Source organism: Ornithorhynchus anatinus, chromosome 1 (assembly GCF_004115215.2).
Source record: "Ornithorhynchus anatinus isolate Pmale09 chromosome 1, mOrnAna1.pri.v4, whole genome shotgun sequence".
Taxonomy (NCBI): domain Eukaryota; kingdom Metazoa; phylum Chordata; class Mammalia; order Monotremata; family Ornithorhynchidae; genus Ornithorhynchus; species Ornithorhynchus anatinus.
Genome location: NC_041728.1, coordinates 180,688,767 through 180,705,244, shown reverse-complemented (window position 1 = coordinate 180,705,244; position 16,478 = coordinate 180,688,767). Strand labels below are relative to the sequence as shown.

Here is a 16,478-nt window from a genome sequence, read left to right as displayed (position 1 = left end):
GCCGGCTCAGGCCCGCCGCCGCCGCCGCCTCCGGGCCGCCGCCGCCGCCTCCGCCGCCATCCGCCCCCTCCCCTCCCCTCCCCCCCGACCTCTGCCCTCTGCCCTCTGCCCTCCGGCCCCCAACCGGCCCAACGGCGGCGCCCGGGCGGGCCCAGAGGATGGCGGGAAAAACCGCCGGGAGCCCAGGCCGCCGGGGGAGGCGCCGCGCCTGCGCACACCCGCCCGGACCCCTCGGGGGGAGGGAGAGGGGGGAGGGGGAGGGCGCAGGCGCAGAGGGGCCGGGGGAAGGGGGGGGGGGCCTCGTCGCGCCCCTTCCCGCGCGTGCGTGGCGTCGCGTGCGTGCGTGCCCGCGTGCCTGCCTGCGTGCGTACGTGCCCCACCGCCCGCCCGCGCGCCCGTCCGCCCGCTTCCCGCCATCAGCCGGCCGCCCTGACAGGGACGGTCAGGGAGGCCGCTCCTCCTCCTCCTCTTCCTCCTCTTCTTCTTCCTCCTCTTCCTCCTCTTCTTCTTCTTCTTCTTCTTCTTCCTCCTCCTCTTGCTGCCGCCCCCCCCCCCCCGCACCGGGGCCGTCGCGGACCGTCGAGGACCGCGGAGCCGCCTGAGGTAAAAAGGCCGCCCCTCCCCCACCCGCCGGGGACACACACACACGCACACACAGAGGCGCACACACTTCTACACAAACGCACCCACGCAGACCCCACGTCCACCCCCCCCCCCGACACCCCCCTGGGCTGTGAGTTCTTTGGGGTACACCCACGCACACACAGACCCCCGTGCACACCTCCCTGCCGTTGCTCCGGGCTGTAGGCTCCTTGTGGCGCGCGCGCACACACACACACACACACACACAGACCCACGTGCCCACCTCCCTGCCTCCCCTCTGGGCCGTGAGCTCTTTTGGCACACGCATACGCTTCTACACAAACGCACACAGACCCACGTTCACACCTCCCTGACACCCCTCTGGGCTGTGAGCTCTTTGGGGTGTACACACACACACACAGTCCTACGCAAACACACACACACACAGACCCCACGTGCACATCTCCCTGCCTCCCCTCTGGGCTGTGAGCTCTTTGGGGTGTACACACACACACACAGTCCTACGCAAACACACACACACAGACCCCACGTGCACATCTCCCTGCCTCCCCTCTGGGCTGTGAGCTCTTTGGGGTACACACACACACACACACAGTTCTACGCAAACACACACAGACCCCACGTGCACACCTCCCTGCCTCCCCTCTGGGCTGTGAGCTCGTTGTGGCGCACACACACACTCCCAGCGCTTAGAACGGTGCTCTGCACATAGTAAGCGCTTAACAAATACCAACATTATTATCCTCCACACACACACACACAGACCCACGTGCACACCTCCCCGCCTCCCCTCAGGGCAGCGAGCTCGTTGTGGCACATACACACACGTACACACAGCTACACGAACACACGCAGACCCACGTCCACACCTCCCTGCCACCACCACTACTAGGCTGTAAGCTCGTTGAGGTACGTGCACACGCCTACACACAGCTACACAAACACAGACCCACGTCCACATCTCCCTGCCACCCCTGTGGGCTGTAAGCTCGTTGTGGCGCACGCACATCTACACAAACACGCACACAGACCCCCCCCCCCCCCCCCGTGCACCCTGCCACCCCTCTGGGCTGTGAGCTCGTTGAGGTACGCGCACACACAGACAAGTACACACAGACCCCCCCCCCCCCCCCCCCGTGCACACCTCCCGCCACCCCTCTGGGCTGTGAGCTCGTTGTGGCGCACAGACACACTACACAAACAGGCACACAGACCCCCGTGCACACCTCCCTGCCACCCCTCTGGGCTGTGAGCTCGTTGAGGTACGCGCGCGCACAGACAGGTACACACAGACCCCCGTGCTCACCTCCCTCTACTAGGCTGTAAGCCGGTTGTGGCACACACACGCGTACACAGACCCACGTGCACACTTCCCTGCCACTTCTCAAAGCCGTAAGCTCATTGTGTTGCGCGCGCGCCCACACACACACACACACAGACCCACGTGCACACCTCCCTGCCACCCCTCTAGGCTGTAAGGGCGTTGTGGCCTACACACCCGTGCCTGCACATGTAACAGACACCCCCCCCCCACCACACACACATACATGTACATCCCCACACCTCCCTGCCACCCCTCTAGGCTGTAAGCTCGTCGTTGTGTACACGCGCAGACGCGCACATGCGCCGACCCACGTCCACACCTCCCTGCCCCCCCTTTAGACTGCAAACGCGTTGTGTTACACGCGCACAGACCCAGGTACGCGCCCTCCCCGCCACCCGTCTAGACTGTAAACTCGTGGTACACACACACACACACACACACAAGTACACACCTCCCTGCCACCCCTCTAGACTCTAAGCTCGTTGTACACACACACACACAATCCCTCCCCCCCCCCCCCCGGCCCCTCTAGACGGAGAGTTCCCTGTGGTTTGGGAACGTGTCTTGTCTGTTGCTGTACTGGACTCCCCCCCAGGCGCCTCGTCCGGTGCCCCGCACGGCGCTTAATAAGTACGACCGAGCCGACGGCGGGGGCGTTCCGGTCAGCCGGCCGGCGGTACGTACTGAGCGCCGACCGTGGGTGGAGAGCGCTGTACTGAGCGCCTGGGGTAGAGCCAACGGCAACGGGGTGCCTGACCTCCCCCTCCCCGCCGCGAGCCGCCGGGCTACCCGTTTTATTTATTGGCGTGGCTGCCCATGGGGGAATGTGTCCGTTCCCTGTCGTATCGGACTCTCCCAAGCGCTGGGTACGGCGCTCCGCACCCAGGAGGCGCCGAATCCGTAGGACGGGTGGGCCCGAACCTCGCCCCCTGGCAGGGGCGCGTCTCCCGCCTCCGCTCGAACCCGCGCTTCTCGGAGGCGCTCTGTGGCCGTCCCGACGAGCGGAGGATTGACCGGGCGCCCGGCGGTGGACTGTGCTGAGCGCCCGCGGAACGCGGACGCCCACCGGGCGCTCGCCTTGGGCCCGTGGGGGCGACGGGAGAGGGAGAGGAGAAATCCGGAGAGATCCCCTCTGGGCTCTGTCAGCTCACTGCGGGCGGGGAACCCGCCTTCCGGCTCGGCCGAACTCTCCTCTCCCAAGCGCTCAGCACGGCGCTGTGCGCGCGGTCTTCATTCGGACGGATGTCCTGAGCGCTTCCTGGGTGGCGGGCGCCGAGCTAAGGCCCCGAAACGGTTGTAGACAGGGAAGCTTTCCGTTCTGCTGTCGCGTTGTCCTGGTCCTCTCCCAAGCGCCGCGGCACGGCGCTCGGCCCACGGCGTTCATTCGGGTGGATATACTGAGCGCCTCCCTGGGGGGAGAGCGCTGCGCTGAGGCGCTGAGCTTGTTGTAGGCAGGGAGCTTTGCCGTCTCATTGTTGAATTGGCTTCCCCCGAGCGTTTGGCACGGCGCCCCGCGCGCGGTATTCATTCGGACGGATTTCCTGAGCGCTTCCTGGGTGTAGAGCCCTGAGCTAAGGCCCTGAAATTGTCGGAGGCAGGGAACGTTTCCGTTTTATTGTTGCGTTGTCCTCCCCCAGGCGCGCGGTACGGCGCTCGGCCCACGGTGTTCATTCGGGTGGCTATACTGAGCGCCTCCTGGGTGGAGAGCGCCGTACTGAGACTCTAAGCTTGCAGGCAGGGGACGTTTCCGTTTTAGTGTCGTTATTGGCTTCCCCCGAGCGTTTAGTACAGCGCTCTGCGCAGGGTATTCATTCGGGTGGATTTACCGAGCGCTTCCTGGGTGTAGAGCACCGAACTGAGACTCTTAGGGAACATTTCCGTTACATCGTTGAATTGTCCTCTCCCAAGCGCTCGGTACGGTGCTCGGCACGCGGTGTTCATTCGGGTGGATTTACCGAGCGCTTCCTGGGTGCAGAGCGCTGCACTGAGACTCTGAAATTGTTGTGGGCAGGGAACGTTTCCGTTTTACCGTTGAATTGTCCTCTCCCAAGCGCTCGGTACGGCGCTCGGCACACGGTAGTCATTCAGTCATATTTACCGAGCGTTTACTGTGTGCAGAGCGCCGTACTAACTCGGGGGGCGGGGAGCATGTCTGATGGATTGTCGTCCTCTCCCGAGCGCCCAGTACAGTGCTCTGCACACAGTGTTCATTCAGTTGTATTTACTGAGCGCTCCCTGTGTGCAGAGCGCTGCAGTAAACCCGGCGAGGGCAGGGAATGCGGCTGTCATACGGTTGCGTTGTCCTCCCCCGAGCGATCGGTACAGTGCCCTGCGCACGGTAGTCATTCAGGCGGATGTACTGAGCGCTCACTGCGCGCAGAGCACTCCACTAAGGCTGTAAACCCGTCGTGGGCAAGGAGCGTGTCTGTTATACGGTTGTGTGGTCCTCTCCCAAGCGCTCAGCACAGTGCTCTGTACACGGGAGTCATTCGGGCGGACGTACTGAGCGCTTACCGCGTGCGGAGCACTGGGCAAAGGCTGTAAACTCGTCGGGGGCGGGGAAGGTGTCTTAGATTGTCGGATCGGCCTCTCCCGCGCGCTCAGTAATAACGACGACGGTATTAGTTAAGCGCCTACTACGTGCAAAGCACTGTTCTAAGCGCCGGGGTTGTTAAGCACTTACTGTATGTGCAGAGCACTGACGGGTCGCTTACTGTTTTCCTCCTTTTTCCCGGAGAAACGGGAATGCCCGGCCGACGACCCCCCCCCCCAGCTCACCGGGCCTATTCTTTCATTCGGGCGTATTTATTGAGCGCTCACGATGCGCAGAGCCCGGTACTGAGCGCTTGGAATGGACAGTTCGGAGACCGTTGTGAAGATCTTAATAATAATGTCGGTATTTGTGAAGCGCCTGCTGGGTGCCGAGCACCGTCGTAAGCGCCGGGAGAGATACGGGGTCATCGGGTCGTCCCGCGTGAGGCTCCCAGGCTTCATCCCCGTTTTCCAGACGAGGGAACCGAGGCCCAGAGCAGCGAAGCGGCTCGCCCACCGTCACCCGGCTGACAAGGGGCAGAGCCGGGATTCGAACCCATGACCTCGGACTCCCAAGCCCGGGTTCTCGCCACTGAGCCGCCCTGCTTCCCTATAACGTTGGTATTTGTAAGCTCTTCTAGACCGCGAGCCCGGGGTGGGCGGAGATCGTCTCTCTCTATTGCCCGGTTGTACTTTCCGAGCGTTCATTCCAGCGCTCTGCGCACGGCGAGCGCTCGGCGGGGCTCCGAGGAAAGAGCCCGGGCTGGGGAGTCGGAGGACGTGGGTTCTAATCCCGCCTCTGCCCCTTGTCTGCCGTGTGACCTTGGGAAGCCGCTTCACTTCTCGGTGCCTCTGTTACCTCATCTGTAAAATGGGGAATACACGCGTGAGCCCCACGTGGGGCCACCTGATGAGGACGGTGCTCGGCACCTAGTAGGCGCTTAACAGATACCAACGTGATTGGTATTGCTGTGTGCAGAGCCCGGTAGTAAGCGCTTGGAATGGACAATTCGGGGACTCGTCGTGAAGAGCCTCTAGACCGCGAGCCCGGTGTGGGCGGGGACTGTCCCCCCGTTGCCCGGTTGTAGTTTCCCAGCGTCTATTCCAGTGCTGTGCGCGCGGCGAGCGCTCAGTGAATGCAATTGCGCGAACGAATCGGCCGCAGCAATTAATGTTCAAGGACCCCGGGGAGTGACGGGGCCATTTACCTTTCAGGAACTGTGAAGGGGTCTCGCCCCCGAACGTCCAGAGGAGCAGCGTGGCTCAGTGGAGAGAGCACGGACTTTGGAGTCAGAGGTCATGAGTTCGAATCCCCGCTCTGCCACTTGTCGGCCGTGTGACTGCGGGCAAGTCACTTCACTTCTCGGGGCCTCGGTGACCTCCTCTGTAAAACGGGGATTAAAACTGTGAGCCCCACGCGGGACATCCGGATTCCCCTGTATCTCCCCCAGCGCTTAGAACGGTGGTGCTCGGCACATAGCGAGCGCTTAACGAATACCGACGTTATTGTTGTTGTTGTTGTTATCGTCCAGGGGGCCGTGCTGGAAAATCCGGAGAGGAGGAGTAAAAATATCTCGGCTCCCCCTCCGAGAGATCCTTTCCGAAAACAAAATTTAGCTGTGGCCACGTTGATTAAGACTTTGAAAAATCGCCTGGCTATTTTTATGATCTCCTGTTGTTCCCCTTCTGCCGCCCCCCCCCCCCCCCCTTCTGCCCGGCGAGGACCGCCGGCTGTGGGGAGTAGCGATTCCCGTTCCCACCTCTCCCGGCAGACCGGGAAAACGTCTCGGGAAGAGGCCGAACCTCCGGCTTTCACTAGTCGCGAGCGGTGTCGGGGGGTGGAACGGTGTCTGATTTGGGTGCCGTGGGAGAGGCTCGCCTTCCTGCGCTCGACCGAAAGAATAACAGTAACGATGATGATGGTATTTAAGCGCTTACTCTGCGCCGGGCACCGTCCTGAGCGCCGGGGGGGGGGGGGGGGGTGCGGAGTCATCGGCTTGTCCCCCGCGGGGCTCGCGGTCTTCATCCCCGTTTTCCAGAGGAGGAGACTGAGGCCCAGCGAAGCGACTTGGCCAGAGTCACCCGGCTGACGAGTGGCGGGGCCGGGATTAGGACCCACAACCTCCGAATCCCGAGCCCGGGCTCTTTCCGCCGCGCCGCGCCGCCTCCCTGTAATAGTGTTAATAGTAAGAGTTGGCCGTGTCAGTCGATCGCATTTACTGAACGAAGCGCGGGGGAGAGGACGACGCGGCCCGCCCGCAACGAGCTCCCCGCCTAGAGTGATGATGATAATTTCAGAATTGTTAAGCGCTTACTGTGTGTGAGACGCTGTACTAGCCTCTGGAGTGGATCCGGGTAAATCGGGTGGGCCCCGGTCCCCGTCCCCCGTGAGGCTCCCGGTCTTCGTCCCCGTTTGACAGATGAGGGAACCGAGGCCCAGAGAAGCGGAGCGACTTGCCCGAGGTCACACGGCAGACGGGTGGCGGAGTCGGGATTAGAACCCGTGACCTTCTGACTCTGAGGCCCGGGCTCTGCGCGCTACGCCTTGTGCAGAGCGCCCTACTTAAAGCTGGGAAAGAGGACACGGATGAGCCGTGGACGTGGGCCTGGCCCCAAGGGGCTCCCGGTTTGAGAATATTCGTCCATTCATTCGGTGGTATCTGTCGTTAATAATAATGATGATGATGATGATGATGATGATGATGATGCCATCTGTTAAGCGCTTACTATGTGCAATGCACTGTTCTAAGCCCCGGGGGAGATACAGGGTCATCGGGTCGTCCCGCGTGGGGCTCCCCGTCTCGATCCCCGTTTTCCAGACGAGGGAACCGAGGCCTAGAGAAGTGAAGCGACTCGCCCACCGTCACCCGGCCGACCGACGGCGGAGACGGGATTAGGCCCCACGACCTCTGACTCCCGAGCCCGGACTCTTTCCACTGAGCCACGCCGCCGCTACGTGCCGAGCACCGTTCCGAGCGCTAGGGTAGATGCAGGGTAATCAGGTTGTCCCACGTGGGGCTCGCGGTCTTCATCCCGCTCTGCGGGTGAGGTCGCCGAGGCACGGAGAAGTGAAGCGGCTTGCCCGAGGTCACCCGGCGGACGAGCGGCGGAGCCGGGATCGGAACCCACGTCCTCTGACTCCCAAGCCCGGGCCCTCTCCGCTAAACCACGCCGCTTCTGCGATCAGAACCCGGGCCCGAGAGTCAGGGGGACCTGGATTCTAACCCTGCCTCGGCCCCCTGTCTGCTCCGTGACCCCGGGCGAGTCCCTTGTCCTCTGCGCCTCAGTTCCCTCACCTGTGTGAGGGAGATGATGATAATAACGTGGGCATGCGTTAAGCGCTTACTAGGCGCCGGGCAGCGTTCTAAGCGCCGGGGGAGACGCAGGGGAATCGGGTCGTCCCACGTGGGGCTCCCGGTCTCCGTCCCCGTTTTACAGATGAGGGAACCGAGGCACCGAGAAGTGGAGCGACTCGCCCAGAGTCGCACAGCTGACAGGCGGCCGAAGCGGGACTCGAACCCGTGACCTCCGACTCCCAAGCCCGGGCTCTTTCCACTGAGCCACGCTGCTTCTCTGTTAACGGTAACGACGGTGGCGTTACGTTGGGCGCTTGCCGTGTGCCGAGCGCCGGGCGGAGACCTCGAGCTCCGCGGGGGACGGGGACCGCGTCCGACCCGACTAGCTCGGACCCACCCCCGCGCTTAGCACGCTGCCTGGCACGTGGTAAGTGCTTACCGCGTGCCCTGCCGCCCGTCGGCTGTGTGACCGTGGGCAAGTCACTTCCCTTCTCTGGGCCTCAGTTCCCTCATCTGGAAAATGGGGATGAAGACCGCGGGCCTCACGTGGGACGGCCCGACGACCCCGTATCCCCCCCGGCGCTTAGAACGGTGCTCGGCGCAGGGTAAGCGCTTAACAGATGCCAACATCGTTATGATCGTCGTCGTCGTCGTCATTATTACCCCGGGTCTCCCCCGGCGCCTAGAACGGTGCCGTGCACAGGGTAAGCGCTTAGCGAATACCGACATCATCGTCGTCATCGTTCACCAGTGGCGCGACACAGAACAACAAGCGGCGCGGCTCAGCGGAAAGAGCCCGGGCTCGGGCGTCAGGGGTCGTGGGTTCGAATGCCGGCCCTGCCACTTAGCTGTGGGACTGCGGGCGAGTCACTTCTCCGTGCCTCGGCTCCCTCCTCTGTAAAATGGGGATGAAGACTGGGAGCCTCACGGGGGACGACCTGATGCCCCTGTATACCCTAGCGCTTAGAACGGTGCCCCGCACATAGCGAGCGCTTAACAGATACCGACGTCATCACTGATTCCTTTAGACTGGAGGGAGCTTTAGAGCCAACCCCGATTATCCGGCATCTACCCCGGCGCTCAGCCCGGTGCCCGGCACGTAGTGAGCGCTTAACAGACGCCCCGGTTATTAGCATCGTCGTTACTATTATCATCGTCATTGTTCTGCAGGCGTGTGGTCGGCCGGGAGCGGTGGTCCCTCGCCAGAGGGGGAGAGAGGGTCGGAGGAGGCGGAGGGCGGCGGCCGGCAGGGCCGGCGGATGGACGGGCTCCCCGTTCCCGCCTCCGTCCTTCCCCGGCCTCCGGCTGCTCTGCCCCCCCCCGGCCCTCCAAGAATCCCAAACCTCTCCTGGTGCCAGAGAGGCCAGACCCTCGTGGCTCAGTGGAAGGGGCCCGGGCCGGGGAGTCAGAGGTCGTGGGTTCTAATCCCGGCTCCGCCACTCGCATTCAGTAGTGTGTACTGAGCGCCCACTGTGTGCAGAGCCCCGGACTGAGCGCGTGGAATGGACGAGTGGGCAACGGAGAGAGACGGTCCCTGCCGTTCGACGGGCCTACGGTCTAATCGACGGGCTTACGGTCTAATATTCAATAGTGTTTATCGAGCGCTTACTTTGTGCAGAGCCCCGGACTGAGCCCTTGCAATGGACGAGTCGGCAACGGAGAGAGACCAGCCCTGCCCACTGACGGGCCGGCGGTCCAGCCGGGGGAGACGGACGGACAGAAGCGATGGCAGTGAGGGGGATCCGGGGGGGATGAACGTCTCATTAAAACGATAGCAGTAAATGGAACCGAGGTGACGTACGTCTCGTCAACAACAAAATAAATAGCGGAGCATACTTGTCTGCCGCGTGACCTTAGGCCAGTCGCTGTGATAATGACGTTGGTGTCTGTTCAGCGCTCACTATGTGCAGAGCACCGTTGTAAGCGCCGGGGGAGATACGGGGTCGTCAGGTCGTCCCGCTTGGAGGCTCGCGGTTAATCCCCATTTTACAGGTGAGGGAACGGAGGCACAGAGGAGTGAAGTGACGGGCCCGCGGCCACACGGCTGCCAGCGTCGAACCCGTGACCTCCGACTCCGAAGCCCGGGCCCTTTCCACCGAGCCACGCTGCTTTCCCTTCTCTGGGCCTCGGCGACCTCATCCGTAAAATGGGGGTGAAGACTGGGAGCCCCACGGGGGACAACCTGACGACCCCGTGTCTACCCCAGCGCTTAGAGCGGCGCTCGGCACATAGCGCTTAACCGATACCGACGTCATTATTATTGTCCCCTGGGCCTCAGTGACCTCATCTGGAAAATGGGGATTCACTCAGTAGCATTTATTGAGCGCCGACTATGTGCAGAGCACTGGACTGGGCGCGCGGAATGGACGGTTCGGCAACAGATCGAGACCGGCCCTGCCCGCCGACGGACACGCGGTCTAAACGACGGCAGACCTCCGGGCGGAAAAATCAGTCAAGGATATTTATGGAGCGTTTTCTACGTGCGGAGCACTGTGACGACGACGACGACGATTACGGCGTTCGTTAAGCACTTACTGCGTGCCGGGCGCTGTACTAAGCACTGAGGAATTACGATACCCGTTACGCGCTTACTGTGTGCCAAGCACCGTTCTGAGCACTGGGGTCGATACACGTTAATCAGGGATGAAGACTGGGAGCCCCACGCGGGACAGCCCAGTTCCCTTGTGTCTCCCCCGGCTCTTAGAACAGCGCTCGGCACATAGTGAGCGCTAAACAAATAGTAACGTCGTTATTATTATCAGAGCAGTGACGACGATCGCGGCGTTTGCGAGGCGCTCACCCTGTGCCGGGCGCCGTACCGAAGCGCAAGCAAATGGAGTGGGGCGCGGGCTCCGGCCCCCGTGGGGCTCGCGGTCTAAATCCCCGTCTTCCGGGCGAGGTCACGGAGGCGCCGAGGTGACTCGCCCGAGGTCACCCGGCGGACACGCGGCGCCGCCGGGATCAGAACCCACGACCCTCCGGGTCCCGGGCTCTGGCCACGAGGCCCTGCCGCTTCTCGTGCTTCTCTAGGCCGGGGGTACGTTTTGGCCTCGTTCCTCTCGTCACACCGGCCGTGGTACCCGTTGGCCGCCCGCTCTGGGCCGAGCCCCGTTCCGGGAGCCGGGGTCGATAGCGGTTAATCAGGTCGGGTACGGTCCCCGACCCCCGTGGGGCTCCGAGTCTCCGTATCCCCATTTTCCAGATGAGGGAACCGAGGCCCGGAGAAGTGAAGTGACTTGCCCCAGCTCGCACAGCCCGGATTAGAACCCGGGCCCTTCCGACTCACCTCCTCCAGGAGGCCTTCCCGGAACCCGAGCCCCCCTTTCCCTCCGCTCCCCCTCCCCGTTCCTCCTCCTCCCGCCCTCTGCTCCCCGCCCCCCGCGCTGTGCATATTTGTATATATTTATTACTCTGTTGACTTTGTTAACGAGGTGTACCTCTCTACGATTCTATTCATCTCGGCGCTGTCTACGGCCGGGCTACTTGTTGCGTTCTATTTTGCCGTCCTCCTCCCCCGTTTAGACCGCGAGCCCGTCGTCGGGCGGGGGCGGTCTCTATCTGTTGCCCGGTTGTCCGTTGCAAGCGCTCAGTCCGGCGCTCCGCACATAGCAGGCGCTCGGGAAGTGCGGTCGGACGGACGGACGAATGACTCCCCGGCCTGGGCTCCGTCCCCTGAGCCCCGCTGCTTCTCCCGATGGGCGATCGGGCGAGAGTCTCCAGAAGAGAGCCGGTTTCCGTGATCGGGGCGAGAGAGCGTACCGGCGCGGTTTAAGTGATGGTCGGGAATGGGAGTTGGAGGTCAGCGAGGAAGAGGGCGAGCCAGGTGTTGGACGGTGGGGCAAGAGGGGAAGTCACCTGTGAAGCCGAAGGAAGCGGGCCTCGTCTGCCTTTGATAGCCGGGGAGGGTGAGGAGGGGAGGAAAGGGGGAAGGGAAGGTCACTGTGGCGAAAAAGAGGGAAGGGAAGGTCAGCGTGGCGATAAAAGAGGGAAGGGAAGGTCAGCGTGGCGATAAAAGAGGGAAGGGAAGGTCAGCGTGGCGAAGAAGAGGGAAGGGAAGGTCAGAGTGGGGAAGAAGAGGGAAGGGAAGGTCAGCGAGGCAAAAAGAAGGAAGAGAAGGTCAGGGTGGCGAAAAAGGGGGAAGGGAAAGTCAGGGTGGCGAAAAAGGGGGAAGGGAAAGTCAGGGTGGCGAAAAAGAGGGAAAGGAAGGTCAGCGTGGCGAAAAAGAGGGAAGGGAAGGTCAGAGTGGGGAAGAAGAGGGAAGGGAAGGTCAGAGTGGGGAAAAAGAGAGAAGGGAAGGTGAGAGTGGCGAAAAAGAGGGAAGGGAAGGTCAGCGTGGGGAAAAAGAGGGAAGGGAAAGTCAGCGTGGCGAAAAAAGAGGGAAGGGAAGGAAGGTCAGAGTGGCGGAAGAGAAGGGAAGGAAAGTCAGAGTGGCGAAAAGGAAGGGAAGGGAAGGTCAGAGTGGGGAAAAAGAGGGAAGGGAAAGTCAGCGTGGCGAAAAGAGGGAAGGGAAGGTCAGCGTGGCGAAAAGAGGGAAGGGAAGATCAGAGTGGCAAAAAGAGAGACGGGACGGTCAGTGGCGAAAAAGAGGGAAGGGAAGGTGAGAGTGGTGAAAAACTCTCTGGCGTTGAGTCACGGCTCGTCGGAGTGGCCCGGCGACTGATAGAGATGAAGAAAAGGAAACCTGCTAGGACTTTGGTTACCTTTCCTCCCTTTTTTTTTATGTCATTTCTTAAGCATTTACTCTGTTCCGGGCATTGTACTTGAGCTCTGGGGTAGATACAGGCTAGTCCAGTTGGACTTTATTCATAATAATAATACTTATGATGATGTTGGTATTTGTTAAGCGCTTACTACGTGCCAAGCGCCGTTCCAAGCGCCGGGGTAGATACGGGGTCATCAGGTCGTCCCACGTGAGGCTCACAGTCTTAATCCCCATTTTCCAGATGAGGGAACCGAGGCACGGAGAAGTGAAGTGACATCCCCGGAGTCCCACAGCTGACAGGTGGCGGAGCGGGGATTAGAGCCCACGACCTCCGACTCCCAAGCCCGGGCTCTTTCCACTGAACCACGCGTCCATTCGGTCGTACGTATTGAGCGCTTACTAGGTGCAGAGCACTGGACTGAGCTCTTGGAATGGACAGTTCGGCCGCAGAGAGAGACCATCCCTGCCCAACGACGGGCTCGCGGTCTTAACGGGGACGTCCCTGTCCCCCACGGGGCTCACGGTCTTCATCCCCGTTTTCCAGATGAGGCAGCCGAAGGTCCAGAGAAGTGAAGTGACGCGCCCGAGGTCACCCAGCAGAGAAGGGACGGAGCCGGGATGGGAATCCGGGTCCTTTTGACTCCGAGGCCCGGGTTCCGTCCGCCAGGCCACCCTGCCTACCTTTCTCTTGTCCCAATCAACCCAGGAACGAAGCGTGAGATATTAATTTTTTGATGATGATGATGATGATGCTTAAATACCGCGGATCGATAGATAGATGGGGCCCAGCCGCGACACCTCCCGTCTCGGAAACCGTCCCGTTACTTACGCCCCCGATCCTGTCCAGTCATTCATTCGTTCAATAGTATTTATTGAGCGCTCACTATGTGCAGAGCACTGTACTAAGCACTTGGAATATACAGTTCGATCGAAGGTATTTATTGAGCCCTTAGAGCACCTGTTTCTAGTCTTCCCCACTCCCTCGCTCCCGTCTTCAATCCGTCCCCGTCCGGTCTGTTATTTATACTCCGCCGTCTCCGCCATCTGTAATTTATTTGTCCCTCTCCCCCTCTAGACCCTAAGCTCCTTGTGAGCGGGGATGGTGACTACCAACCCTGTTGCATGGTGATGATGATGATGATAATAATAATAATAATAATAATAATAATGGTTTTAAGTGCTTACTCTGTGCCAGACACCGTACTGAGCTCAGGTGTGGATACGAGCAGTGAGGTTGGACAGAGTCCCTGTTTTACATGAGACTCACAGTCTCCACCCCCATTTTACAGATGAGGCCGCTGAGGTCCGGAGAAGTGAAGTGACTTGCCCAAGGTGACACAGCCGACGAGAGGCAGAGGCGGGATTGGAACCCGTGACCTTCTGACTCCCAGGCCCGGGCTCTAGCCGCTAGACCGTGCTGCTTCTCTCTTTCTGGTTGGATACTGGACACGTAAAACCCGTTATGGGCAGGGAACGTGTCCGTTAATTCTGTCGCGTTGTCCTCTCCCGACGCTTTGGTACTGTGCTCTGAACGCCGCACTCGATAAATATGATCGTATAATAATAACGGAAGTAATACATTAATAGCAGTGTAATAACAATGATGGTATCTGTTAAATCCTTATTATGGGCAAAGCACTGTCCTAAGCGCCGGGCGGGACGCGAGGCGATCAGGTTGTCCCACGTGGGGCTCGCAGTCTTCATCCCCATTTTCCAGATGAGGTAACGGGCACAGAGAATAACGGTGGGATCTGTTAAGCGCGAACTATGTGCCCAGCACTGTTCTAAGCGCTGGGGGGGGGATACAGGGTCATCGGGTGGTCCCGCGAGGGGCCCCCGGTCTTCATCCCCATTTTCCAGATGAGGTCACTGAGGCCCGGAGAAGTGAAGTGACTTGCCCACAGTCACCCAGCCGGCAAGCGGCCGAGCCGGGATTAGAACCCGTGACCGCCGACTCCCAGGCCCGGGCCCTTTCCACCGAGGCACGCTGCTTCTCTGGTGGACAGAGGGGGTGGGGGGTGGGGGGTGGACAGAAGGTGTAAATGATGGTAATTCTAATAATAAGGATGGGATTTATTGAGCGCTTTCTAGGCGAGAGCTCGCCTCCTCCAAGAGGCCTTCCCAGATTGAGCTTCCCCTTTTCCCTCCGCTCCCTCTCCGCTCCCCCTTCACCTCCCCTCGGCTAAGCCCCCTTTCCCCCCCTCCCCCCCCCCCGCTCCTCCCCCTCTCCCTTCCCCTCCCCTCGGCGCTCTGCTCATTTGGATGGATTTTTATTCCCCCTATTTATTTTGTGAACCAGGTGTCCGTCCCCTTCACTCTATCTGTCGTGACGACGGTGTCTCGTTCCCGCCCGTCCGTCTCCCCCGATGAGACCGCGAGCCCGTCGTCGGGACGCCCGGTTGTCCCTTCCAAGCGCTTAGGACAGTGCTCTGCACCCAGTAAGCGCTCGATAGATGCTGTTGAATGAATGAATGAATGAATGAATGAACGAACGAACAGGCGCCAAGCACTCAACGGGTTGGACTCAGTCCCCGTCCCACCTAGGGCTCGCAGTCTCAGTCCCCATTTTGCAGATGAGGGAACTGATGAAGGGACTTGCCCGAGGTCGGTGGAACGAGCCCGGGCCTGGGAGTCAGAGGTCACGGGTTCGGATCCCGGCCCTGCCCCTTGTCAGCTGCGTGACCGTGGGCGAGTCGCTTCACTTCACTGGGCCTCGGTTCCCTCTTCTGTCGAATGGGGATGAAGCCCGTGAGCCCCCCGTGGGACAACCCGACGACCCCGTCTCTCCCCCAGCTCTTAGGACAGCGCTCGGCACGTAGTAAGCGCTTAACGAATACCAACGTTCTTATTATTATCATTAAGGTTACGGAACCGGGCCGGAATTAGAACCCACGACCCGGTGACTCCCAGGCCCCGGGCTCTCTCGACTACGCCGCGCTGCTTCCGAGTGCGAGGGAGAGGCTTGGGAGAGGACGGTCAAAAATGCCATCGACGTATCGATCGTCTGAAAATATTGCAGTTTGAGAGGGTGCGGAAATAGAGGTGGGTGTGTTCTGCGAAAGGGAATGATGGAATCCAGTCATCCTCGTTAATCGTCGTCGTCGTCGTCGATCACGTACGATCGGGGCAGCATCGCGGCTCGGTGGAAAGAGCCCGGGCTCGGGAGTCGGAGGTCGTGAGGTCTGATCCCGGCTCCGCCACTTGTCGGCTGGGTGGGCGGATCGCTTCTCTGGGCCTCGGTGGCCTCGTCCGTCAAATGGGGATGAAGACTGGGAGCCCCACGTGGGATAACCCGATGACCTTGCGTCCACCCCAGCGCTTCGGCCACCGCTCGGTATCTAGTAAGCACTTGGCAGGTCCCGACGGCATTACTGTTACTACGCGCAGAGCGCCGTACCGAGCCCTGGAAGAGTCCAGCGTACCGGAAACGGTCAGGCGCGTGCCCCGACCACGGCGAGCCTGCAGTCGAGAAGGGGAGACGGACGTTAACGTGTAAAATAGATTGTGGATGGGGACCTAAACAATGACGCCGGACATACGCGCCGTGGAGCGGAGGGAGGGGTGAGTAAAGGGTGCGAACCCGAGCTCGTTCGGATAGATTTTTATTCCCGTGTTTGTTTTGTTAATGGGGTGTCCGTCCCCTACGTTCTGTTTATGGTGATGAGGTCGTCTCGTTTCCGTCCGCCCGTCTCCCCCGATCAGACCGCGAGCCCGTCGTCGGGCGGGGGCGGTCTCTCTCCGTCGCCCGATTGTCCGTTCCAAGCGCTCGGTCCGGTGCTCCGCACCCTGGTAAGCGCTCAGTGAATACTAGCGAATGATTGAATGGGTGATGTGGAAGGCAGTGGGAGAAGAGGAAACAGTCGATCCCGTTAACCGCGCAGAGCCGCTTTAATATGTCCAAGGGCTGAATTTCGAAGAGAGATCCTGTTCAGAAATCACCAGATGTGGACGACGCACGAGTGCTGTCAAAGAAGTTGAAAATTTGAAATTTTCTTACAGTAAGATTAATGTCGGCATCTGT

The 16,478-nt window shown here is 60.8% G+C and overlaps 1 protein-coding gene across 3 annotated transcripts in view; it reads left to right on the top strand.

Moving 5' to 3' along the window:
* The first annotated feature begins 396 nt into the window (after positions 1-396).
* Positions 397-16,478, top strand: part of USP37 (ubiquitin specific peptidase 37) — a 98,462-nt gene continuing 82,380 nt past the window's right edge. For all 3 annotated transcript variants that reach the window (XM_039913507.1, XM_039913504.1, XM_039913505.1), the window contains exon 1: positions 397-603. The gene's annotated coding sequence lies outside the window, so the exon portion shown is untranslated. The remainder of the gene's footprint in view (positions 604-16,478) is intronic.